Source organism: Dipteris shenzhenensis, chromosome 22 (assembly GCF_047967505.1).
Source record: "Dipteris shenzhenensis isolate YYH24624 ecotype China chromosome 22, Dip_SZ_1.0, whole genome shotgun sequence".
NCBI classification, from domain to species: Eukaryota; Viridiplantae; Streptophyta; class Polypodiopsida; order Gleicheniales; family Dipteridaceae; genus Dipteris; species Dipteris shenzhenensis.
The window spans coordinates 46,577,641-46,604,215 of NC_141617.1; positions in this window are offsets into that span (position 1 = coordinate 46,577,641).

A 26,575-nucleotide genomic window follows, 5' to 3' on the forward strand; every position below is an offset into this window, starting at 1 on the left:
TTAGGACTTATACTACACCCTGCCCTTGAAGGCACATTCTTGTAGCTGAGGCCCAAGGGGTGATCTTTTTTAATAAAATATATGTACATTTTGTACACTATTGCATTGTTGTGAATTCTCCATGTCTCTGAGTGAAGTTACTATTCATTTTAATGTTACTTTTGAATTCTATCAATCTTGGAGGAATTTCACCGTGGTGCAGAAGGCGTGTTCGAGATGTCGCGAGGAGCCCAGAATGCCCTAAACCTGCGACAACACAAATTTGGGCATTCTAGACATCCCCCACACTTTTGCCTTTTGCACCACAGTGAAATTCCTTAGGATTTGACAGAAATGAACTTTGCAAACCCAGAATTGATGAAAATCATACTAAATTGGCTAGAAATGCATTAAATTAACACAATTAAAAGGATGGAGCAAATATATCATCAACAACTTTAAAAAAATACAATGGAATAAATATTATGAATTCATGAAGATCAACGATGACTTAAAACAAATAAGAAAGGCATGTAGTCATTAAAGGCATGTATCCATTGAAATGTATGTTTATACTTACAAGAGGCCTCACAGGCTATCTTTCTTCTTAGCTAATTCGAGTACATTGAGAATAGGGGTCTTTGAATCCCCTAGTGGACTCCTAGATATAAACCTAGCCACAATAGCAGTAAGATCCTCCTCTTCTATTGCTGCCAAAGACATAGTTGTTGCTGTCAATGCTCTACATGAATGTTCAATCCAAAAGCATTGATAGTAGAGCCAGGTGGTGTACCAAAATCACCTTGTCATCATTTCGAGAGTAATTTTGGAGTATCCAACAGCGCATGACAATGCCTTACATTTCAGTAGCTCCACAGGCCCTTAAGGAGAAAACTTGTTGTGGAAGACAATGAGGTGCTCTGCGACTTTGCTGAGGTAATGGGCCAAAGAATGATCTCATCCAAATGTGCTGCGAACCTTACCTCGTCAAGATAAGAATTCATCAACCTCAAACGCCTCCTGCAACAATTCAACAAAAATTATAAGATCGACAAAACAAATTATACCAAAAGAACATCAAAATACAAAATATTGTTCGAACTTACCACTATAGTGTCGCCAGCTTCTATCCCTTCGTCATTTGCAATGTTGATGGAACTAGCTTTCTCCTAACCTATCTTGGAGGTGGAAGCTTTTGCATGAGAGGGTTGTGCATCATATATGGACATGTCTGCATCCCTCATTGAAACCAGTGTCGTTAAAAACCATTTGAGCGTCATCCATTTTGATGACAAATATGAGAATTCCATTGCATTTTGTACAACAAAAGAGAGAAATCATTAGGATAAACATGATATAGGAAATGAGCTAAGTAAAGTGCAATGCTGTAATGGATTTCCTCTTATCATCTTCTCTTATGCCATAGAATTTGATCATTGCTTGTTGCAGTTTCACAACATCTAAGTAGACATTGTTGAAAGCATTCATCTCAAAGGTTTGCAAACCAAATTTCTTTTTACTCTTCCAACTCATTGTGCCCCTTACGCAATGATACCCTCCAAGCATTTCCCTTGCACATTGGTTTGTTTCTCACTATGCACGTCTCATAGACCAAGGCATGGGCAGGGGAACTGTAGACTTCTTATACTTTCCCAAAACAGCAGACTTGAAAATTTTGAAAACAGATGTGTAAGCTTCAAAACTTACACTGGCATTCTCACAAGCTGTAAGCATCTCCTTTGCATCCACAATAGCCTTGAAGTCCTTCATTACCTCTTCAGCAACTTGCACACGTAGGTGCTTGTGTCTTGGGTCCCTTAGTGTCCCAATGACATCGCTTGACTTCAATAAACTAGCTAGAGCATATGAACAGTCAATATCATTCCTATCCATTCTTCCCATCACATCTTCCATGAAGTTCCTAAAGAAGAACACAAGCAAAACTCAATCACAAACAGTGTAGCACAAAAGAGTGTAATTTCATTGGAACATTTGATAACCAACCTTGTAGCCCAGATTCTCCTCTTTCTAGCACCACAAGTGGGTGCCAATGCATCCATGTTGTGTAAGTTCTATTAGCCGGAAAAGAAATCAGGACCAGAGGCAAGAGGCTAAGCATGGCGACCCTCAAGGGCCATAGAGGAAAGGAGAACATGAGGGCGAAACGTTATCATGGGAGGGTAAAAGGAATTAGAAGGGGAGGGAATGAAGAGGGAGACTATGACACAAGGGGAAAGGGAGAGGGGGAAGAGAAGTGTGTACATGATGGGAGGAGGAATGTAAAGATGGAGACATCAAGGGAAGAGGACCATGCTTTATTTTGAAAGGAAGGGAAGGGAGAAATCAAAGTACTAGCTAGGTGGCTTTACAAGAATGAGCGTGTATCATCAAGGAATAGCCCCCTCCTTTTATAGCCAAGAGAGGGGGTCTTTCCCAATAAATGCATTCTCCCACATGCATGGTGTGTGTGGAAAAGTCTCCCATGTGGGCTAGGCGGTTACGCACTCTCAATTGTGTGTAACAACCCTTTGCCTCATTTTTCCACATAAATCAGGCCCCATATCTCAAGTCTATGATACTCCCTTGGTCTCTTCCCAATTTTATAATACGTTCAAGCCTCTAGGAGGACAAGTGGAGGGTTGGCACAAGGAATCTTGCCACCTCATCCTACTTTCCCCATTATTTAACTTGCTCTCTTGGACCTTCTATACCTCCCCCACATGGGCCTATCCTATATGGAGGGAATAACCCAATATAATATCCATCTCCACCTATTTTATATTACTTCTCCCATAGACTTTGGGCCATATCTCACTAAATGCAGCCTAGGTGGAGGGGTGGCACATGGAGGAGCCATGCCACCTTACATTTTATAATATTACTACCATGGATTATGTACAACACACCTTATGGGTCCTCTTACATGGAAGGGTGGCACATGTTCATGCCCTGCCACCTCAACCTTGGGCCCTATGCACACCATATTTTATTATACTATTGCCACACATACAAACACACACACATATTAATGCCTTTTTCCTTAGACAAATTTATCCATAACAGTTCCCCCCCCAGGCAAGGAATGCATAGCATTTCCATGCCTGGGTCCATCACGCACAAAGAAAGGCTTGAGGTAACGCTTGTTGATCACCTTCTTGCCATATGGTTCATGCAGCTCCTGAACTTGTACAGACCCATTGCTACGTTCCTTGATGACTGTATGGACCGGTCCATAGTGGCAGAAACTTCTTATCCATTTGGTGGTCCAATCTGTTGTCAATGCATAGCACAACATCCCCCTCAGCAAAATGTCTTTCCCATCCCTTGCGAATCTTAGCATCCAAGCAGGCCTTTTGTCGATTCTTTTGGATCTCTGTTTGGTGTAGTGCAAGGTGTCGGGTTTCATCTAACTTCTCAAGTTGTACCAATCTGGCCTCTACATGTCCATCTTCTGTCATCCTCTATTCTTGTGCCAATCTCAAGGCTGGAATCTCTATCTCTAGTGGTAAAACTGCCTCAGTACCATACACCAACTCAAAAGGAGTGTGACTTGTAGACATTTTATGAGTGATGTTGTAAGCCCACACAGCTTTAGTGACCTTCTGATCCCATTGGCTCCTATTCCCTACGGCCATTTTTCCCATGGTTTTACAAAGGAGGCCATTGGTCCGCTCCGTTTGACCCATGGATGCTGGATAATAGATGTTAGAAGTGCGATGATCAATACCCATGCGATCCATGAGTAACTCCACTGCTTCATTTAAGAATGGACTCCCATGGTCAGAGACTATTTCCATGGGTGTCCCAAACCTTGTGCAGATACGTTGAAATATGAAATTTGAAACTGCCTTACCATTTGCAGCGGGGAGGGCGATAGCTTCAGCCCACTTAGTGACATACTGAGTGGCTACCAAACGATACTTCTTTTTGCGGGCGACTAGTCATGGGCAAGGGCCCAACAAAATCTATTCCCCGCTTCTAGGTGATGTTGCCCAGGATGTAAATTCTTCCTACCAAAGAATTGGCATGGTTCACAGGTTTTGCAATACAAAGTGACATCCTTGAACAAGGTCGGCCAATAGTATCTAGCATGTAAAATCTTCTTAGCTGTATAGTCATTGGCATAGTGGCCTCCACAAATTCCATCATGATAATGCTTCAATACCTTAGGCACTTCATCTGCATCAATGGCCCGTCTTAGTACCCCATCCCTGCCTTGATGGTACAACACCCCATCAAGGAGGATGTAGCGCCTACTATCTCTACGGATCTTCTTTCTCTCATAGCTAGTACTTTCTAGGGGAAAGGAGAAAGCAGTCAGAAACCTGTAGATACCACCATACCATGGATCCCCAACTTCTATGGCCGCTACAAGGGTTACATCAAGGCACTCCTCTAAATCAATCAAAGCATTCTTCAAGTTGGAACAACCCCCTTTTACAATTTTGAAAGAAAAATCATATTCTTGTAAAACTACCAACCATTTGGCCAACCGGCCCATGGGATTTGGTGATTGAAGAACCTGCTTTGCAAGACCATTGCTAGAGATTATAATGAAGGACTTTCCAGCCACATAATGCTTAAATTTCTCAATGTAGAAAACCAAAGACAAGGCATGCTTGTCAGCCTCTGAGTAGCATCGTTTGGTGTCGAGCAATTGTCAAGAAGCAAATCGAACGGGATACATGAACCGATCCTCCCCTTGTTGGAGAAGAATACCTGCCAGAGTGTGCTCACCAAACCCAGGATTGATATAGAAAGTCTTTGACCAATCTGGATTGCGTAGAATGGGTTCTGAAGCCAAAGCATTCTTGATCTGTGCAAACCCATGATCACAATCCTCATCCCAAGAGAAATCAACCCCATCTTTTAGTAGCATAGTCATGGGTCATGTCAAAGCAGCATATTGATCAATGAAGCAGCGATAGTATCCTACTAGATTGACAAATGAGTGTACCTGATGTTTGGTTGCTGGCGAGGAGAGCTTGAGGATGGCTTCTACCTTCTTGGGGTCAGGCTTGACACCCTCGGATGAGACAATATGTCCCAGTAACCTCCCTTGAGTGGCTCCATTGGTGCATTTCTCCGGGTTGAGACTCCATTCGCATCATTGACCGTTTGGAAGGCCAACCTAACCTTCATGACATGCTCCTTACGTGACGAGAATATACAAAAATCATCTAAAAACACCTCCAAGAAATCCCCCAAATAAGGAGCAAACACCATCTGCATAAATATTTGAAAGGTAGCAGGAGCATTGGTGAGGCCAAATGGCATTACTTTGAATGCAAATGTCCCCCAGGGTGTGGCAAATGTGGTTTTAAGCACATCTTCTTTGGCAATTCTGATTTGATAAAACCTAGGGTAACCATCACAGAAAGTATACATCTCATGACCACTTACCTTCTCAAGAATGAGGTCTTGAAAGGGAAGAGGATGATGGTCCCTCTTGGTGGCTACATTGAGTCTCTTATAGTCGATGTAGACCCGCCACTTGTTGTTTTTCTTTGGGGTGACTACCACTGGTGAAACCCATTCAGTATTGTGAACCGAAACAATAAACCCAGCTTCTACAAGCTTTTGCAACTCTGAGCGCAAAGCATCATTCTGTAGGGGCCCTAATCTCTGATACTTCTGAGCCACAGGCTTCGCATCAGGCTTCAGCTCTATCTTGTGCTCTATGGCAGTCACATGGCGAAGGTGGTGGTAGCTAGTTGCAAAGAGGTCAGGGAAATCTTTGAACATTTCTAGGAACTCATCTTTCTCACTTGGAGTGAGGTCTGGGGAAAGCATAGATTCAAGATGTTGAGGACTAGCTGTTACCTTTTCTGCAGGTGGTGGGGTCGGAGACACCCCCATCATGTAAACTTCCTCCTTTGAGAACTCCTCCCCCCCGTCTGATTCTTCCATTGATTCAGACATCGAGGATGAGAGAGTATCACTGTCTTGCTCCTCTTCTTCTTCTGGTTCCGTGGCACCTGGTTGCACCGGGATCTTCTCCTTAGAAGCACCAAAAGACATGTGTCCTGTCTTCCAATAGCTGACTGCATCACTCTTTCTCAACCATGGTCTCCCGAGTATGGCTGGGTAACTCCTACCTATATCTTTAATGTCCACTACATAGAAATTGATGGTGGTGGTCAACCATTGACAGTGATGGGCAAATCCTCAATGACTCCTAGGGTGGTGAGTCGTCGACCATCTGCTACCTTGATTCGAGTGGAGGAACGCCTTGTACATTTCAAATTCAATTTCTTCATGATTTGGGGCACCATGATATTACATGCAGCTCCCCCATCAACACACACATTTTTGACACGGAAATTATCTATGATGGCATCTACTGTATGTGGGTGCCGATCAATTTCTTTAGAGATAGAAGATACCTCTTGTACCTTTCCCTTTTTCTTGCTCCTCCTTGTTGAGAGCCCTTGCTGTAGCTCACGTCTCACCTTAGGGCTTAATGCTATTAGTTGAGGGAGCGTGATGCTCAAAGAATGATGAGCAAGGTCTTGAACGACCGAATAGTCTTCTTGCCCCGAGCCGATGGGAAAATCCAAGGGCGACCACTTATTCCTGCGAGATCTTTTAGTCTTCTCTATTGGTGGGTCTGCCATCTCAGCATCTGAGGGCTCTGAGAACACCTTCTTCCTGGGGCGGCCTGGTCCACGGGGTTTGGAGAGAGGTCCGAGGTGGTACGACTTCTTTTCCCGAGGTCAAGGATCTCTACATCAAAATCCTAAGTGCCAGATTCACTTAGAAGATTCACCCTTGGAATATTGGGACATTCCGTGCGATAATGACCTTTTTGGTGGCACTCGTAGCATACAATATTAGCTCGGTCTCTTGGAGGGCAGTTGTCTTGATTTCTGATGCCCACCATCTTAAGCCAAAGATCATTCAGGGCCTTGGCTAGGTCATTGACTCCGGGTTCTTTTGCAAGAGGGGCCTCTTTAGCTGGAGGGGCCGAGGGAGTAGAAAGGAGGGGCCGAGGGCTTCAAGTTTGCCACCTGTAGGTACACATTCTCCGGCTCCTCTTCTTTTCCAAAATACTCAATCATCGCTACTGTCAACCTTGGCCAGCTTTGGCGAACGTCTTCGGCCTGCTTCTCATACCACACTTGAGCCAAACCCTCTAGAAATGTGGGAAGAACCAATAGCCATCTGTCTTCAGTAAGAAAGTTGAGAGAAACACAACGACACTTGAAGTCCACAAGATACTCATTTGGATTTTCTTCAACCCGTCCACAATACACGGGAATGTCAGCCATGCTTGGAAAATGGAAAAGAGAGAGACGAAATGAGCCTTATCTATAGGCAAAGAATGGAAAGAGGTAGCTTGAACTGAAAATCAGGTGAAGATACATCCACAAAGCACACATAGGTAGGGTAGGGTGTGACTGGTGTATTGTGAAATACTACACGGGAAGAATCTTCAGCATAATAGCACATAGACAATCTTAAAAGGACCAACCCTCATGATATCACATCCATCTTTACAAGCGAGGGTTAGAGACACGGCGCTGCATGAGGTTGTTCATCAAGGCAAACAAGAATGCCATGACAAATGTCAACAGTTGGAGAGCTTGCACATCACCTTTAGCTTCTTCCAGTTCTTGTAGTCACCATGCTATTTCTTCAAGGGGTGTGTGGTTTGGCATCCTTCTTTTGAGCAATGTCCTTGAGGACCTTTTTGATGATCTTTCGAAGTCAGTAAACTCGTATCAAGTATGCCCAACACTTAGTTTCATGATGACCACAACCTTTACATTCCTTACAAATGATCACCCTCCTTCATGGCTTGTGGCTTTGTTGGGGTGGTGCTTCCACTCACGTCATGTGTGATTGAAGTACAAGCTTCACATGCCAAGAAATCAGCAACTAGATTTTGAGCTCGAGGGATATGCTGAATTTTTACCTCTTAAAATTGGTCGCAAAGTTCCAATGCTTGTTGATGTCGTGGAACCAAGCCTTTGCTCCGCACCTTCCACCTTCCACTAACTTTTTCATACACTAGTTGAGAATCTCCTTGCACCTCAAGTTGCTTGATGCGATGCTCTTGTGCCTTTTGTAGCCCAAAAATGAGTGCCGAGCACTCAGCTTGGTTGCATGTACTTGTAGGTGCAGACTTGCTATAACAATACTCCTCACCACTCAGTGAAGTGAGCTTCACACCCACGCCAATAGCCTTGGTCGAAGGTTTGTAAGCTCCATCAAATTGAAGGATCCAAGATGTCATCACACCAAGACTAAAATCCAGACATCCCAAGTTTCTCGGTAGTCCAAGATAGCTAGAAGGAGAGGGTGGGGAGAATTCAATACTTGAGCCAAATGTTTAGCACCAAATAAACTTGCAATCCTTTGTTGATAGTTTATCTTTAGACCAAAAATAATTACAACTTGAAGCTCGAAATGAGGCACAAAATATTGATTAGGTACAAATGGATTCCTTGGTCGAAACATTACCAACCATAGCTGAGGCCTAGAAACCTTTGTAGTGAGATTGAGAATAAACCATTCAAGACAAGCTTATCCATAGGAATTAATAAGCAGATGCGCCAAATCTCCCCCCACGCTTGGGGAGCATCCGATGCTTCAAAGAAGGACACCCTTTTAATTACCTCTGAAGCAGTTAGTAGCTCGATCACCGCACAATGAGTAGAATTAAAATCGAAGTTCTCCCAGCGTATCACTAGTTCTTTACCTTGAATCATCCACAATGTATCATCCCACCCGTCGTCTCCTTAAGCAATGCACTGTACAATCAGTTGTTGCAGATCGACATGAAGATCAAGAAAGATATCTTGCCCATTGTTAGCCGTAAGGCGCAGAGGACCAGGCACCAAATCCTTAAACTCGTCAAGAAGTGACATAAATATCCACCCTCCTCGTATGGCGTGCATCTGTGAAGTGAACTTGGAAAAGTTTTGAATCGGTGATCTAGTAGGAGATGTGAATAGAGCACATGAAATGAAATACTTTTTCTTTTTACAGCAACAGGAAACTCCCCACGGTTAGAGAGTTACAGTTCCCGAGATTTTAATATATAAGCAAAAATCATTACATTTTCATCACTTCCAACTTGTTGGCCCAATGATAAGTCTCCCTTTTGTGAAGGGGGAGGTCTTGGGTTCAAATCCTACTCTTTAATAAAAAGAGAGGAGAGGAGAAGGAGAAGAGAAAGAGAAACATAAAGAGAAGAGGGAGGGGGGGTGCGGGATCTGCTGTTACAGTTTTGCAGAAACTCAGAAAAACTGTCCGTGACCAAAAGACGCAAGAGCCCAGAAAGCTATTGCGCGGGTGAACACAGTAGACGTGCGAAGCGAGAAAACTGTCCGTGACCAGAAGATGCAGGAGCCCAAAAAACTGTCGTGTGGGTGAACACAGTAGACGCACGAATCGAATGCACGTGTACGAACTCAGAAGGAGCACAGATGTTTCAATTCTGCAGAAGATTTGCCGGCCAGTATACACGTAGGAACCGTGAGCAGTAAGCAGGCAGACTGAAAGTGCAAAAGCAGGGAGGTTTTGCAGCCACAAGGACAGGGAATGTACATAGTTTGGAGGTGCAAAAGTAGAGAACTGTGCACGGAAGAGGCTGCAGAGCCGCACCCAATCGTAGGAGTAACAGGTTTTACACCACTAGCCGTGGAGATTTTGATCCCAGCAGCCACACCATTTCTATTAGCCGGAAAAGAAATCAGGACCAGAGGCAAGAGGCTAAGCATGGCGACGCTCGAGGGCCATAGAGGAAAGGAGAACGTGAGGGCGAAACGTTATCATGGGAGGGGAAAAGGAATTAGAAGGGGAGGGAATGAAGAGGGAGACTATGACACAAGGGGAAAGGGAGAGGGGGAAGAGAAGCATGTACATGATGGGAGGAGGAATGTAAAGATGGAGACATCAAGGGAAGAGGACCATGCTTTATTTTGAAAGGAAGGGAAGGGAGAAATCAAAGTACTAGCTAGGTGGCTTTACAAGAATGAGCGTGTCTCATCAAGGAATAGCCCCCTCCTTTTATAGCCAAGAGAGGGGGTCTCTCCCAATAAATGCATCCTCCCACATGCATGGTGTGTGTGGAAAAGTCTCCCATGTGGGCTAGGCAGTTATGCACTCTCAATTGTGTGCGACAACCCTTTGCCTCATTTTTCCACATAAATCAAGTCCCATATCTCAAGTCTATGATACTCCCTTGGTCTCTTCCCAATTTTCTAATACATTCAAACTTCTAGGAGGACAAGTGGAGAGTTGGCACAAGGAATCTTGCCACCTCATCCTACTTTCCCCATTATTTAACTTGCTCTCTTGGACCTTCTATACCTCCCCCACATGGGCCTATCCTATATGGAGGGAATAACCCAATATAATATCCATCTCCACCTATTTTATATTACTTCTCCCATAGACTTTGGGCCATATCTCACTAAATGCAGCCTAGGTGGAGGGGTGGCACATGGAGGAGCCATGCCACCTTACATTTTATAATATTACTACCATGGATTATGTACAACACACCTTATGGGTCCTCTTATGTGGAAGGGTGGCACATGGTCATGCCCTGCCACCTCAACCCTGGGCCCGATGCAGACCATATTTTATTATACTATTGCCACACATACAAACACACACACATATTAATGCCTTTTTCCTTAGACAAATTTATCCATAACAGTACCTTCTTTTCCTATCCTTCAATCCCAAAGGTGTCTCTTTCATCTTTTACACTCATTTTTCTTCTTTCTCTTTTCATTCTCTATGGCTCATTAAACTTGATTGTATATAGATCTTTCTAACCCTTTTTTGGTTTCAGCTAGCTTATAGTGTCTCTTGTAATTTCTATTGCTCCAAGTCCAATGCATTTTGCTCCAAGTCCAATGCTTTGGATTTATCATGAAGATCCTTGTTTTCCTTTGAAGATCCTGCATAGAGTTATGCATTGCAACAATGGTTCTATTTCCTAAATGTGCTAGCTGATCTATTTGGGCCCTGCACATCTCCTTTACTTGCATAGCCATTTTTTGAGCATTGTTTAACCCTAGCTGATCTATTTGGGCCCTGCACATCTCCTTTACTTGCATAGCCATTTTTTGAGCATTGTTTAACCCACTGCAATAACCAAGTAACCGCGCATGTACATTTCCAACAAACCAAACTAGCTCATGCATTGTATGAAAAGGAGGGCTCTTTTGGTTGGTAGCATCTAAAGGATACAAGGGTCCTTCTACCCAAATTTCAAGATGCTTCTTTCCTTGCAAACAAAGACTTGAATATTAGAATTTCCCCTCAATCCTAGACTATGTGTGCTTACATATTCAGCCTCCAACTTTAAGTGAACCTGGTACTTGTTGGGGAGACGTCCTCGAATGGTGCCATGCCTAAAGGAGTGTAGAGAAGGAGAAGGTGTGGAGAAGTAGGCTTGAAGGAGCAGCACTATGTGGTCTCGATGGTGACTCACGTGTCATGGGGATGTTGAAGAGATGCCGATGGAGCCTCCACTCTAAGCCACTCCTTGTGAGAGCAATGCAAGGCACAATCCATCTGCATGTGTCACTCAAGCGGCCTCGGAATTGTTGCAATGTGTTTCCACGAGAGAAAGAGGTAAAGGGGAAAGGGGAGAAGAGAGGGGAGAGGGGAGGGAGAAGGAGAAGGGAAGAGGAGAGTGAAGGGGGATGGAGTGGCAAATACAAGGGCACTACAATGGAAATAAGGAAACACCCAAAACACTCTTGGAAGAGAAGAGAGAGCTTGTATTCAAACTTGTGCAAGCAACAATGAAGACCAAAGTCAACCCTTTGGCCTTTTATAGATGTCACCTTTTGAAAGGAGGGCCAACCCTTTTCCTTTTAACACTCTCCCTCTCTTTACATTAAAAGGGCTCTTGGGCCCATAGGGTGCCAAGGCATATTGCTATTCTTTCCATCTCTCCCTTACTAGAGCAAAAATAGTGCTTGTGTTAACCATATAAGAGCGCTTGGGACAAACCTAGCATTAGGAGGTGTTCCTAACCGGCTCCCAAAATAACTCTTGTGTTAGCCTTGCTCCTTCAAGCCTTAAGCTATTTGGGGTTCAAACCCCCTGTACGAGGATCAAAACCTGGAGTGGTGAGGCTTAACTCCTATGAGACACTTAACTATAGCTTATAGTAGCTGGAACATACAACCTGTAAGCTGGAACCTACAACTTGTGCCCGTTGCCTGGAATCTTTGGCCTTGGGGTATAAGGGGATCAAACTCCTTGAGCTTGTACTATAATCCTTCCATGGCTACAACTGTTGAAGTAAATCATGAAGCCTAATCACCTCTCATCATTGATTACCTTGCATTTGGTGACTGTACTCTGTGGATGTTAACATGCCCCCCTTCCTGTTGCGCCCTCAGGTTAGCCACATTGGAGGACGCGTGTGGTGAGGACTATCTATAGGACTGCATAGCGGTCTAGCTGTCGTGGAGTGAGATGAGTGAGGTACGAGCGATACTTCTAAAAATGGGTGGTGTGTATATCCTCGTATGTGCGGATGTGGTGTCCATTGAGATTGTGGATGTGGAGGTAGAGGTAGACGTCTTGAAATTGTGTAGGGCTGATGTTGGGGTTGAAGACAATCTGATTGGTCAGATTGTGGAGGCAATCGTCAATGGGGTGATTGTGGGTGGGGAGGTTGCATAGGATTGAGAGGAGGCGGCGGTTGAAGTGGACCATTGCCACCATCACGATGGGATTAGGTACCGAGCCATAGGCATCATTGAATGATTGGAGGCAAAAGCAAAATCCCTCTTGGGTCATCTCTTTGGGAAAGTTGTACAACATATTAGGGTCCTTTTGTTGCTCTCATAATTTTGCCCAATCCATTGCTGTTCCATGGGCATATACAGGGGGTGGATCCAGCGATCGATGTGGGCGTTGCGGTAGTACTGCCAAAAGTGATCCAGCTTTAAGAATGGAATGCGCCAGCGAGGCTGTAGACTAGCATGTGCATCGGTCCTTGGGACTGGAGCATCGGGGGCAAGGTTGTATCCTCCTCTTGTGTGCTTTGGATGCACACAATGCCAGTCGATCGATGAAAGAGTGGGTGATGAATTGTGTGAGGGGGCACACCTCTAAGATTTTGTATAGATGGAGGTGGGAGCCCTCGAGTTGGCACTTCCAATCGTGCATAAGTGCGCTATTCAATAGCTCTTGAAATGACTACAAGTCGGGGTGCCACTGGACATTTTTGGGCGGTGAGGAGAGCCTCACCATATTCAATGGGCATGGGTTCCACTTCTACTATGCTTGCTGCTAGCACTGCCTAGACAAAATTGGCTACTTTGAGCAGCATGTTGAGAGCCTCGTCAAGGAGGTCGAATGGAGCCATAGAGGAGATGGACAGGGAGGTCCTGTGCTGTGCCGTGGTGGTGTTAGAGGCATTGGAAGAGTATTCAAGTAGTGTTGTGTGAGGAAGTGGAGGTTGGGTCGCTTGCTGGGTGGGTTGGGCGGGATGCAGAGGAGGTGGTGGTGGGATTTCGGTAGGTGGGGTAGTAGAATTAAATATGGCAATGGCTTCTTGGCCTTCCATCTGCATCTAATTAATGTCTGCTTGTAGACCTTTGGGGGTGCAGACCCACATGCTGAGTTCCTCAGGCTTTGCGATTTGCATCACATCATCGTCCACTAGGGACTCTATGATGATGTGGCACCATGCATGAAAATTTAGTAGAATGCGATGGGTGGCGAGAGTTTGGAGAAGAGAGAGACTAAAAGGTTGGAGATCTAAGGAAAAGTAAGGCATGGCTAGAATGGGGCAGCAATGATTGGGGTTATGGCAGAGGATTGTTTGGAGGGCATTTGGGGCTATGGGTGTGGGGGTTAAAGGTCATTGTGCCTTTACCTCGGTTATGTACAATACTCAAACACATATATAAATGAATGAAAAAGAAGATTAGGGTGGTTCTGCACCCACCAAACTTGTGTGGCTCTCTATCTCTCTCTCTCCTTCTTCCGTTCTTGCTTCCGTTGAGAGCACTCTCAACTGTTATCAGAGCCCGGGTGGTCTAGCTGAGCGTGCGTGAATGCTTGGAAGCTCAGTAGCTCTGTGGGAGGAAGGAGAAGCTTTGTGGGAAGCTTTATGGGTGACTTTACTTGCATCCGAGTATGCAGAGACTTGGAGGAACCTTTGGAAAAGTCACTTTGGCTTTACGAAGTGGTTTTGAGAGCCTGTTAAGAGCTTTCAAAGAAAAAGTCGTTTTTTGAGCTTTTCCCTGTTCCGTTCGATGACAGAGACTCCATATTGACTTGTAGAGGCAACTATTGCTTGCTTTTGGTGTCCACATTACTTCAGGAGCCTGGAAACACCTTTATTCTTGAATCTAGGATCATTTCATTGGATTTCTGACTCACTGTGTCAGTTTCTGCGTTTTTTTCCCGGGTGTTGGAACTGAAGTTTGGAGCAACCATTTGCAGATCTGTCAGTTTCGGTGGACTCAAGAGGTCCTAAAACTTCTATGTTGCTCATCATTCGCACTCCAGTGGAGTTTACAAACAGCTCTGTTTCAAAAAACGTTTTTCAGTCCGTGTGTTGGACCCAGTGATTGAGACGACGGTTTCCAAAACCGTCTATCCCATTGCGTTCCGGACGCCCAAAAACCCCTACCTATCAGTTCTTGCATGATTCGGTGGAGGATTTTCAGAGTTATAAATCTCTGTGTATTCGATTTCGTCTCTCTGTTATGCATTTTTCATACTTAGGTTTTGAAACCTTAGATTTATGCCACATGGTAGTGGATAAGTGTTGACTCCCATTTCTCACTCATCGGTTGGGATTTTGGAGTTCTGGCAGAAGAGAGATATTTGCAGATTTTCTTACTGAGTCCGATTATGCAATGGCGCCCATGTTTTGAAGCATCTCAGGTTTTATTTTCAGTAGCGCTCATTACCGTGGGACTATGATTTCTTGAGCATACCTTATGCAGATCACTCTGGTTGCAGTTTGAGTAGTGTGCGCTCATTCGTGGTATGCATTGGGTTGTAATGGATGATTTATAGGCCATTTGGATGCATTGCGGTCCTTATTGGATGCGTTGATAGGCCCAAATTGCCTTGTGGGATGCTATTTTTTATGGACGCTTTGCACATGGATGCTATTTTATGTTGAGGGACAGCTTTGACACATTGTTGGTGATGCACTGATAGTGCTATGCTCTCTTGGATGAGATATAATTAATGCATATGCCAGTGGACGGTGTTTATGCTTGAGTCATTTGGCACTTATTGGCATTTTCTTTTGGGCCAGATTTGCTCATATGGATGCATAGTATATGCACATGAGTCAGATGCTTTGAGCTTTGAGTTTTGGTGATATTTCACTCTATTGTGGCATACACATTTGGGTGCACCTGGTATTTGGTGTGATTCTCTCTTGCAGGCACTAGCATTTGGGATTTTGTTTCATTTGTATCATGGCATCCTCTTCCATGTCTGAAAAGGAGTTTTTCAGCATTAAAAAGTTTGATGGGACAAACTTTTCTTTGTGGAAAGAACAAATAAGGGATGTGCTTATTCAAAAGAAGCAGATTAAACCCTTGGCAGGTATTGAAGCTAAGCCTGCGGATATGTCTGAGGATGATTGGAATGAGTTGGATGGATTAGCAAAGTCTACTATTAGACTTCATCTTGCAGAGTCAGTTTATTTCACAGTAGTAAATGAGCAGACTACAGAAGATTTGTGGAAGAAACTGTGTGCCACTTATGAGAAGGAAACTGCCTCTAATAAAGTTTACCTCATGAAGAGGTTGTTTGAGCTGCAGATGAAGGAAGGGGTCTCCATTGCTTCTCATTTGAATGAATTCAATATTATTTTTAGCCAACTTCAGGCTCAGAAAATGAATTTTGATGCGGAGACTAAGGCAATATTTCTCTTATGTTCATTGCCATCCTCATGGGATACCTTCCGTACAGCTATCAGTAACTCTACACCTAGTGGAGTACTGAAATTTGATGATGTTGTGGGTAGCTTGTTGGCCGAGAAGATTAGACGGAAGTCTATGGATGGCAACAAGCAAGATGCAGCCTTAAATGTGCAAAGGGGCAGATCACAGTTCAGGGGGAAGTCCCAAGAAAGAGGGAAGTCTCGTAGCAAATCCAAGGCACGGAACATTGAGTGTTACCATTGTGGCAAGAAGGGCCATATGAAAAAGGATTGCTACAAGCTGAAAAGAGAGCAAAAGGATAAGAAAAAGAATGCAAATTGGGGTGCAAATCAAAAGGAAGAGAGTCCAAGGGAGGACAAAGGAAAAGTGAAGATCGAGGAGATCAATGCAGTCACACGTGATAGTGACAATGATGTTCTCTTCATGTCTAGTTTATCTGCAGAGTTCTTACCACTTCAGATGATGCATATTCCCAGGATTGGATTTTGGATTCTGGTGCTTCATTCCATGTTACTCCCCATAGGGAATGGTTCTCCACTTATGATAGTGGAAAGACAGGTTGTGTGCATCTTGGAAATGACTATGCATGTGACATAGTGGGAGCAGGTGTGTGACATAAAGTTTTCTTTTGCAAATGGGTCTGCATTTGTTTTGAAACATGTGAGACATGTGCCTAAGCTAACCAAGAGTCTTATTTCAGTGGGTCAGCTAGATGATGCTGGTTTTCACACCACTTTTGGCTTTCAGAGTTGGAAAATTCAGTAGGGCTCTATGCTTTTGGCCAGGGGTGCCAAGTGTGGGACTTTGTATCCCTTACATGTATAAGGGGTATTTGATCATGTTGTTGCAATAACCGAGCAGCCAAGCACTTCTTTGTGGCATTGCAGGTTGGGGCACATGAGCCAGAATGGAATGAAACTCTTATGCCATTTGGGTTATGTACCGCATTTGAGTTTCTCTAATTTTGAATTTTGTGAGCATTGTCTCTATGGGAAGCAGACTAAATCAGCCCATAAAAGAAGGGGAAAGAAAGAGTTTGAAAAGCTTGATTTGGTGCATTCAGATGTATGCGGTCCCATGCCTACACGGTCATTAGGCGGGGCTGAATACTATGTGACATTCATTGATGATGCAACTAGGAAAGTGTGGGCTTATGCTATAGCTCGGAAGAGTGATGTGTTCCAGGTATTTCAAAAATGGCTGGCCTTGGTTGAGAATCAGTTAGGTAGAACGCTTAAATGCCTACAGACTGACAATGGTGGAGAGTATCTCTCTCATGACTTTCAGCATTTCTGTGATACTCGTGGGATTAAGAGGGAGCTCACATCCCCTCGTACTCCAGAGCAAAATCCAGTTGCAGAAAAGATGAACCGTACCATTCAAGAAAGGTTGCAATGCATGCTTTCCAATGCAAGTCTTTCTAGTGGTTTTTGGGCTGAGGCAATGAAGATTGCAGTGCATGTGATCAATAGATCACTTAGTAAGAGTTTGGATGGTGGTATTCCTGAAGAGGCATGGAGTGGAAAGAAGCCCTCTTACTCTCATTTGCGTATATTTGGGTGTGAGGCATATGCACATGTGCCAAAAGAGCTTCGAAAGAAGCTAGATCCTAAGTCTAGGAAATGCATCTTTCTGGGTTATGGTGAAAGTGGAGAGATGGGCTATCGTCTCTGGGATCCAGAAGCAAAGAAGATCATACGCAGCCATGATGTGGTCTTCAATGAGAAGAAGATGCATAAGGCACCCATGAGGATGTGGAAATGAGGAGAATCACTTTCCAGGATGTGAATCCACCTGCATATGTTGATAGGCAGCAAGCTGTCCATGCACCAAATGTGCAAGAAATGGTACCACCAAGTACTCCCACAGGTATACAATCAAGGGTAGATGATGGATCATCTATTGGTGGAAATGATGAGCCAAATGTGGCTGATATGCAAGTGGGACAGCAAGCTGAAATGTTCTTGAGAAGATCATCTAGAGTGTCTAGACTGCCTGATAGGTCTGTTCCAGGGGTAGACTATGTGATGCTTACTAATTGCGAGGATCCTTCTTGCTACAGAGAGGCTATGATGCGTGAGGATCAACGCAAGTGGGAGTATGCTATGCAATCAGAGATGAGTTCACTTATGAAGAATAAGACTTGGGACTTGGTTTCTTTGCCACATGGAAAGAAAGCATTGCCATGTAAATGGGTCTACAAAATGAAGGTCACAGGTGATGATGTGCCTAGGTACAAGGCCCGTTTGGTTGCTAAAGGGTTCAAGCAAGAGAAGGGTGTGGACTTTGATGAGATATTCTCTCCGGTTGTGAAGATGACCACACTTAGATGCATGCTTGGACTAGTGGCATCAGAGCATATGGAGCTTATGCAAATGGATGTCAAGACAGCTTTTTTGCATGGGGATTTGCATGAGGAAATTTACATGGTGCAGCCGGAAGGCTTTGAAGAAAAGGGCAAAGAGCATTTAGTTTGCAAGCTGAAAAAGAGTCTCTATGGTCTTAAGCAAGCACCTAGAGAATGGTATCAGAAGTTTGATGCTTTCATTCGGTCCGAGGGTTTCAGAAGGAGTGAAATTGATCACTGCCTCTACACTAAAAGGGCTAAGGATAATAGCCTGATAATCCTGGCACTATATGTGGATGATATGCTATTGGCTAGCAAGAATACTTATGAGCTAGATGCATTAAAGGCCAAGTTGCATGAGGCCTTTGATATGAAGGATTTGGGACTTGCAGGTCATATTATTGGTATGCGCATCACGCGTGATCGGAGTAGGAAACTCCTTTGGCTTTCACAAAAAGAGTATGTTACAAAAATATTACAGCGTTTCAATATGGAGGGGGCGAAGGCAGTGAGTACTTTATTGCCTCCATATGTGAAACTGAGTCATACAGATAGTCCCAAATCAGATGAGGAAAGGGCCATGATGGCCAAGGTTCCTTATGCATCAGCAGTTGGGAGTCTTATGTATGCTATGATAGCTACTAGACCAGACATTGCATTTGCAGTGCGAGTTGTTATCCGGTATATGGCTAATCCAGGAAAGAGGCATTGGGAGGCAGTTAAGTGCATCATGAGGTACATGAAGGGTACCAAGGAGATGTGCATTTGCTTTGGTAAAGGAGACATGCGTGTACTTGGGTACACAGATTCAGACTATGCAGGGCATGTGGATAGTAGGAGATCCACTTCTGGTTATGTGTTCACCTTTGCAGGTGGTGCAGTGTCATGGATGTCTCACGCAAAAAAGTGTGTTGCTTTGTCTGCCACAGAGGCTGAGTATGTTGCAGCCACAGAGGGTTGCAAGCCCCGGGGATTCACAAGAGGAAACTTATGATATCATGTGAGTGTACAATAGGGGGTTTTTTTTTAATGAGGCATAAGCTTATACATTAGGGGTGGGGGGCCTTTTATTTTTTCCCAATATTGAATTTAAGTTAGGGGGGCCATGCCATATTTAAGAGGGGGGGACATAGTATAGGCTACCTTGGGTGACTAGTCCAAACAAGTTTGGTTTTGTGTATGGTTTTAAATCATCATAGGGAAAGTAATCTAAATTTGCTTATTGTGTGATCTAAATGCTTGAGAAAGAACGTAGATTTAAGGAAAGGGGGGACATAATAGAATTTTGGTGGTATCTTATAAGCTTAAATAGGGGTGTTTTATCATCCTACATGGATCTTAAATAGGGGGTTTTCTTGAAGTTCATGCACGCAGGTGACGTCCCCCTTTCATGAAGAGTGAATCCCCTAGGGTTGCAAGGAGGCTATATGGCTTGATCGGCTAGTGGGAGATTTGGGGATTCATACAGGTGTACCGACATTGCATAGTGATTCCATGAGTGCTATTCAGCTAGCACGGAATCCGGTCTTTCATGCAAAGACCAAACACATTGAGGTCAGGTACCATTTCATCAGGGAGGTACTTGAGGACAAGCGCATAGAGCTTGTCAAGGTTCATATAGATGATAACCCTGCAGATATGCTGACGAAGAGTCTACCTAGTCAGCGGTTTGAGTATTGTTGTGTATTGATGGGCATTGGATAGTATGCTCACTGGTTGTTCTCCCTTAAAGGCACATTGTCCTTTAAGTGGGAGGTTGTGGGGGTTAAAGGTCATTGTGCCTTTACCCCGGTTATGTACAATACTTAAACACATATATAAATGAATGAAAAAGAAGATTAGGGTGGTTCTGCACCCACCAAACTTGTGTGGCTCTCTATCTCTCTCTCTCCTTCTTCCGTTCTTGCTTCCGTTGAGAGCACTCTCAGTGGGATCTAGGTGGAATATGAGGTATTGTGCGCGGAGTGTGTCGAAGTGCATTTGTAGTGTTTGAGGGATGGTGCATGGTGCAAGTGTGTAAGTGGCGAGCTATGCGGAGACCTCCCTATACATTCGGAACTCTTGTTGCTCCTGGCCTTCCAAGCCTGAGTCTTCTGACTGACCAGGTGCGCGTTGTCATTTGTTCTCCTCTTGAAGTGACACTGTCAGTGCTCGTTCCTATGCCAAGAGATCCTGTAATGTTTGGATCTGGCACTCGTAGCTCTCTTGAGACCCGACATGCTAGGCCTCTACCTGCGCCTTTTGCTCCAATGCTGTTCGAAGGCCGGACTCCGCTTGGTCGTCGGCCTGGTCCATGAGAGTTTGGACTAGGGATTCACTTGTGGATAGCTCATCCTTGAGCTTTTTCATTGCTAGCTCGAGCTCTTTAGTCTTTGTGTGGTACTCCTCTGCTCTACTTATGGCCGCTTGCCCTATGGCTTGGGCGGCAACCATCATTGTGTGGCTGTCGTGCACAGAGAGCTGTGCATAGAGGAGAGTTGCTGAGAGCTATGAGGCTTGTTCTTGCCTCCTTTGTAGAATTGTTTGTGCCACCTATGGAATCTGCACCATGGCTTCGAATAATTTTTGCTCCATCAGATGTGCACACGATAGCTGCTCGACTGACGTGTGGTTGTAGCCACTTGGTGCCCCATACTAGGGCACGTTGCAAAACTGTAAAGCCTCTATGAGGCTTGCCCATGGAGAGGAGGAGGTGCGGGTGACGAAGGATGTGGTTTCCTGGGCCATTGTGCTGAGGCCGAGACTTGGGGCATAGCCAGAGTTGTCAACATGGTTTTGGCTCCTAGGTGGAGGCCAATGGTGACTGTCTCGTCACTTGGGAGGTCCTCAATTAAGATGGGCTCTTGTTGCCCTTTTCCCTTGTCCAGAGGTTCCGCTCGTTGAAGTAGTAGTTGACGGCTCCAGAATTCCTACATCTGTCGATTCTCGTATTGCGCAAGCAACTGAGTGGGGTCCGATTGCACAAGATGGTCGGCCGGAGAGGCACTTGGATCTATCCTTGCTCACTGGGGCTTGACCTCTACTTCTTTTGGCTCTATCTGAGCCGGCCTCGTGGTGGACTTTTTGGCCAACCCATAGCCAATAGGTAGATGCTGCTACAGCATGTGGTATAGAATCGGCATATAGAGCATTGGGTTGCTGATAACTTCCCCATGCGTTTTGAGGTTGTCCCTCATTTGGTTGCAGAGATAATCTACCTAATTTATAACTTAGGGATCCGCCAACCACAACAAGATATTGGTCACAATGGATTGATGGTGGTCTGTGTGCCTTACTTGCGTTAGCCACTGTAGGGGCTCTTGCCAATCTTTCCACCTTTGGCTTGAGAATTTTGGTGGAGTGGATTCGGCCTTTGCTTTTCTTTTGGTCATAGTGGAAGACTTTGCTGAGGGCCTCCAGCTTCTTCTTCATTGCATACTTCTTGCTGACAACCAATAGACCGAAGGCGGCACGTACTACGTCTTGATTGAGGTGGTAGTAGTGGGGAGTGCCCGTTGCATCTTGTAGGATGCCCACATTGGTATTGCTGTTGTACACCTAGAGGAACTCTCCCAAGAGTTTCATGTCCAGGTGGCATGGAAGGCGGTCTGCCACTCTACTCAGACCTGCAACTCTTAGTCCTTCTTGCACCTCTGGCTCCTTAAGTGCCGCATAAGCTACTCCTGTGTGGTAATGGAGGGTGTAATCGTGACCCTCATAGGTGAAGTGCAAGGTGCATGCATCTTATTCTTGGAGCCAAGTCCTCAGATAGGATGTTCACTCCTAAGCCTCCATCTATAAGCACTTCTAGGATCCTTTGTCTTTTATAGTCCACATCTATTAATGGGACTTGGTAATCCACATCCTCTATGGTGGAAGTATATATCTGGTGTTTCCTCTTCATCTTCATCTTGTGGATGATTTTGTATGTGAGTATCCTTCTCAGAGTGTAAACTCTGACATATTTGCTTCTTAAATGCTGGAACCAGATTCAAAAGCTAATACATTGTAATTTGGACCTTAGATTCCGAGAGCTTTTTGAAGAGTGATGTGGACTGTTGTTGTTGATCACTTGCATTCTGTTGGATCTGGCTTTTGTCATTCAATGTGTCATTGTGAATAGGAACCATTTGTTCCTCTTTAATCTTAGTTAACTATGCTTTGCTATTGCTGTCGTGCTGTTTAGTTGTTTCTAAACTTGTTCTGCGAGTAGTCCACTGGAAGTTGGATTTTTGTACGAATTCGTGTTATGAATGCACCAATTTGTCAAGTTGTTGTGTTGTCTTTGTTTTGTATTGAAGTATCCTTTTTGCAGGCACTCTGCTATTGATTGTATTTGTTTGAGTTGTCACTATTATTGGTTTCTTACTATTTGAGTCGTTTTGGATCATACTATTGTCACTCTTGCACAATTGCTATGTAGCAGTAGCCAGGTGGGAGTTTGAACACAGTAGAAGATCACCAATAGTATTACTGGTGTCTTCAAAAGGGAGAAAAACACCAACACACATCCACTTCTGGTAATGGAACTACCAGAGTCGGATTCACGTCTAACTAAAGTCAAAAAGAGACAAATCAAAAATGCACATTCAGAGAGACAAAACAATGTTTTAAAAAGACAAAGGCTTGCAAACAGTTTGTATTCCTAGCTTACAGCATACAACTTCAAAAAGGAAACAACATGGTGCTTATAACATATTCTGATAGTATTCCGACAACAGTCAGATTTCTGAGCTTCATTCACTAGACAAGGCCACTACTCTTGACTTTGAGGAGTTACAAAATGGCCTCCACTCTTATATTGCTATCACTTCCTAAAGTGATGGCCACATGGTTAAGAGGTGGGCCTCAACAACGTCACTTTGAGTACTACCTTACACATGTCTACGACTAGTAACCTCAATTTGGAGGCATCTGCTAAGTTAGACAATTCCAACTATGGCACATTGAAATATCGAATGGAGACCATTATTGTACTTCAAGACAAATGGGAGTATGTCAATGGGTCTACACCTAGACCATCTGACACTTTAGGAGAAACTCCCACCAATACTGTAGCACAAGCAAAAGGGTCTACACCTGTACCAATGGTGTCCACATCTGCAACCATAGATCCTACCATTAGGAAGAATGAGACAAGAAATACAATATGCATATCATTTGATCAAACAAAAAGTGCAACTTGTCATGCTAGGACAACTCAACATAGTGAACACATCCAAAGAAGCATATGTTTGTAGCTCTTTATGATTCTAAGAACACTTCTAGGATTTACATCAAGATTCTCACACTGAAAAACCAGATAACTCAGATTTTCCACAATACCAATGAAACTAGTCAAGAAAGAAAGAAGAAGGAATAAGAGAAGAGAGGAGAGGAGAGAAGGAAAGAAGAGAGGAGGGAAAGAAAGAAGGAGAGAAAGAGAGCCAAAAAAGAGAAAAATAGGAGAGGAAGAGATCCAAAAGAAGAAGAGGGAAAGAAAGAAGGAGAGAAAGAGAGCCAAAAAAGAGAAAAATAGGAGAGGAAGAGATCCAAAAGAAGAAGAGGGAAAGAAAGAAGGAGAAGAGAGACGAAAAGAGGAGGGAGAGAGAGGAAAATAGGAGAGGAAATACAGAAATGCAAAAAGATAGAGATGTGAAGATGGAAATAAGAAGAGAGAATAGAAAGAGAGCGAAAAGTGAGGAAAAGAGGAGAGGGAGAGAGCCAAAAGAAAGAAGAAGAAGTGTGAAAGAAAGAAAAGGAAGAAGGAAGAAAAAAGGACAAAAGAGAAAGAAGAAGAGAATAAGAAGCAAATAAGAAGGGAATAAGTAGAAGAAGAAGGGAGAAAGAAAGAAGAGGAAGAAGGAAGAAAGGAGGAGAAAAGAGCAAGAGAAAAGAATAAGAAGAGGAGAGTGAGAAAGAGATAAAGAGAAGAGAGAGAGAGAGAGAGAGGAGAGGAAAAGAGACAAAAGAAGAGAAAGAAGAAGAGGAATAAGTAGGAAGAAAAGGAAGAAGCAAGGAGGAGAAGAAGTGGAAGAAGGAAGTAAGAAGAGAAAGAAAGGAAGAAGAACGAATAAGAGAAGAGAGGAGAGGAGGGAAAGAATGAAGGAGAGAATGAGAGCCAAAAGAGAGGAAAAGAGGAGAGGAAGAGAGCTGAAAGAAGAGGAGGGAAAAAAATAAGGAGAAGAGCAAGGAAAAAGAGGAGGGAAAGAGAGGAATAGAGTGGAGAGAAAGAGAGAAAGGAGAAAAGAAGATAGGAAATGCAAAAATGTAGAAAGATGGAAAAACAAAAATACAAAAAAGCAACAAGATGAAAACACGAAAAGATGGAAGTACGAAGAGAGGAATAAGAGGAAGAGATAAGAGAAAGAGAGGAAAATGAGAGAAAGATATCCAAAAGAGAGGAAAAGAGGAGAGGAAGAGAGCCAAAAGAAAGAAGAAGAAGAAGAAGAAGATGTGGGGAGAAAGAAAGAAAAGGAAGAAGGAAGAAAGAAGAAGAGAATAAGAAGGGAATCAGTAGAAAAAGATAGGAGAAAGTAAGAAACGGAAGGAAGAAAGAAGGAGAAGAGAGGAGGAGGAGAGAATAAGAAGAGGAGAGTAATAAAAATAAGAAGAGAATAAGAAGGGAATCAGTAGAAAAAGACGGGAGAAAGAAAGAAAAGGAAGGAAGGAAGAAGGAGAAGAGAGGAGGAGAAGAGAATAAGAAGAGGAGAGTGATAAAGAGAGAAAGAGAGAGAGGGAGACACGTTGAGAGAGAGGAAAAGAGGAGAGGAAGAGAGCCGCAAGAAGAGAAATAACAAGAGGGAAATAAGAGGAATAAGAAGAGAGGAGAGAAAGAGAGCCGAGAGAGAGGAAAAGAGGAGAGGATAAGAAGAAAGAAGCAGAAAAGAGGAGGAGAAGAGAATGAGAAGAGAGGGGAGAGAGAGTTGAGAGAGAGCAAAAGAGGACTCGGAGAAGGGAATAACAAGAGAGGAATAAGTACCAAGAAAAGAAGAGAAATAGAGAGAGAATGAGAGAAGAGAATAAGAAGAGACGAGGGAAAGAAAGGAGAGAAAGGGAGACAAAAGAGAGGAAAAGAGGAGAGGAAGAGAGCTGACAAAAGAGGAGGGAGAGAAAGAAGGGAAGAGAGAGGAAAAAGAGGAGAGAAAGTGAGAAAAAGAGTGGAGAGAAAGAGAGAAAGGAGAAAAGAAGAGAGGAGAAGGTGAATAGGAAGAGAGGAGAAAGATGAAAGAGAGAAAGAAGAAAGGAGAAGATGAAAAAGAAGAGGAGAGTGAGAAAGAAAGAAAGAAAGGAGAAAAGTGAAAGAAAGAAGAAGAAGACGGAAAGGGGAGAAAAGAAGAGAAGGAGTGTTCTCTTGAAGGCACCATGGATCCTTTCCAAGGGTCAAGGCGGACATTGCATCTTTTCAAACACCCATGGGACACATGCATTGCTTGAGGAAAGCGTTTACAAAGGACAATAAACTTAGTGGCCTCAAGTCCCATGAATGGCACAAGGTCTTATCGGTATTCTACATGTTAGCTTGAATGCTTAGTAGTACTAAGATTGTGATTCTTTCATATAACTTATGTGATTGCCATACATTGTTATAACTCCTTTGTTGCTTGGGTAGTTTATCCTCCCAATAACAGTGAGAGGATGCTTATAAAATATGAAGAGGATAGGGAAAAAAATGGAGATGAGGAGAGAGGGCACAGCTAGAGAGCACACCACAAATGACAAACTGTACACTAGATGTAGAATATATACAAACCCATTTAGGGTTAGGGTTAGGGCATCTAACCCTTTCCTTTATAGCACTCTATATGTGTTAGTGCTATGCACATGTAATCACATGATGTTGAGCATGGTCTCTCAACACCTTTCCTCAAGATCAACATCATGAAGTAGGCCTTCCCTCAAGATGATGATTCTGGGGAATCGAAGAAGGACTGAGCATTACATTCCATCACACCCCTTTAATGGGAATGTCCTTATCTGTTGCAGTTGAGCTGACATGGCATGCAAATTTGGTACTGTGGCTAGCATTCTGAACAAGCGTCCTTCCTTGACTGCTTTTCCTACTAGCTAAAATCCTCTAGATTCGTCTCTAATAGTGCATTCATCTCCATTGAAGATAACTTGGTATTTGTGTTCTATCATTTGACCTACTGACAAGAGGTTCTTACTGAGCTTCAAAACATAGAGTACATCTTTTACCAATCCTTTTGTACCAGCAAAATTGTTCATAGGGATAATGCATGTCCCTTGAATTGGATTCGGTGTATTATCTGCTAATGACATTCTTCTGACCTTCTAATGGTTTCATCTCTATGAACCACTCTTGATGCTTTGTCATATGAGATGATGCACCACTATTGATGTACCAAGGATCCTGATTTCCTTGGTC